Genomic DNA, 1567 nt, shown 5'->3' with positions numbered 1-1567 from the left:
CTCATCCCTGACGGATTGAGCAGCTGGACACCAAAGCCTTCCATTCAGCATGAAGCAATAACCTTGCTTTACACGTGCTTCATCATTCTTCGAAATAAACATCACGGATAAAGAGAAGAATATCTAAAGAATATCTAAAGAATATCTTAAAGAATATCTAAAAAATACACCCAGGGTTCAGCTCTTTCAAAAAGTGCAAATGGACAGTATAAAAGGATTACAGTTATGCATAATCAAGATAAAGAATGGATAAACCGATGATAAAAGACCAAAGAAAAAAAAGTTTAAAAGAAAATCAAGAAATAAGAAGAAGACGATAAAATATTCCAAGAGAAAATATGATCATGAAACATGAACTAGCATAAGAATATGAGATCCTGCCAAGACAAAGTACGATAAAAAGACAAACTAAAAAAATATACAAATGAATAAATTCATCAAATAAAGTAACAAGACGCTATCATACAGACAAGATAAACGGAATATTAAATGAAAAAAATGCAGAGAAAACGTAAACAGACGATAAAAAGAATATCGAGAAATGATCAAGCAAGACGAGGAAAAGACCACGAAATGGAACACGGGAAACAGAAGATAAAAGAATACCAAAGAAAGATAAACGGGAGATAAGGCGGAGATGAAACCGCAGCGCCCGGGCCCCGAGAGCCCCCCCCCCGCCCCCGCCCTCCGTAACAGCCGATGGAAAGTGCCTGCGGAAGGCCACGGCGCGTCGGCTGCGGCTGATTCACACGATCCGCTGCTGAGCCGATTGCGAGTCCCGCCGCCGCGGTTTCTCTCGCATTATTCCCTGTTATCGACTTTCTCCCGCATTGTTCTCTTTCTCAACTTTCTCTCGCTCCTATTATGTTCATGCGGACACAAGCGCAATCGTCATAACAGAAATATATGATCACAAACCGCAGCCTACTTCGTCAATTCTGCGATATCCCTCTTCTTCTTATTCTTATTCTTATTCTTTGCCATTATTCTTATCGCTGTTAGCTCATCTCTCCCTCTTCCTCGGCCTCCGGGAGAATCAACAACCCGCCCACGCCAGCTCTTTCTCCAGCACCTCGGGCGGCCTGTGAAAGTCTACGGCGCCGCCTCCGCCTTTCGCACCTCATCTCCTTCCACAATGCAGGGGCGAGTCCGGATTCCTGGGGGGGGGGGGGTTAGCATACACGGCTAACCCTTTCTGCATATTGCTCCCCCGTGAATAGGAGGAAGCAGGGAAACGGGAAGGTACTCAAGGAACGAGGGAAATGGTGGGCGGGGAAGACGCAGAAATTAGCAACAAGAACATTTAAAGGAAAAAAGAAATTTAAAAAAATGGAAAGAACAGGAATCGCACGCAGTACCAGAAGTTAAGGGCAAAGAAAAAACTGCAAAGACAAATGTGACTTTTTAAGCTGTCGCCTCGCCCTCCCTTCCACTATCTCCTCTTGACATCTGCCTTCCTCTGCTCCTCCCACATCCCTCTCCCACCCCCACCCCTTCCTCTCAGGCCCTATCCATCTTATCCATTTTATCCTCTCATTTCCGCCTCACCCTTCACCTCTATCTTTCC

The sequence above is a fragment of the Penaeus monodon genome, chromosome 22, assembly GCF_015228065.2.
Source record: "Penaeus monodon isolate SGIC_2016 chromosome 22, NSTDA_Pmon_1, whole genome shotgun sequence".
Taxonomy (NCBI): Eukaryota; Metazoa; Arthropoda; class Malacostraca; order Decapoda; family Penaeidae; genus Penaeus; species Penaeus monodon.
This window is presented reverse-complemented; position numbering follows the sequence as displayed.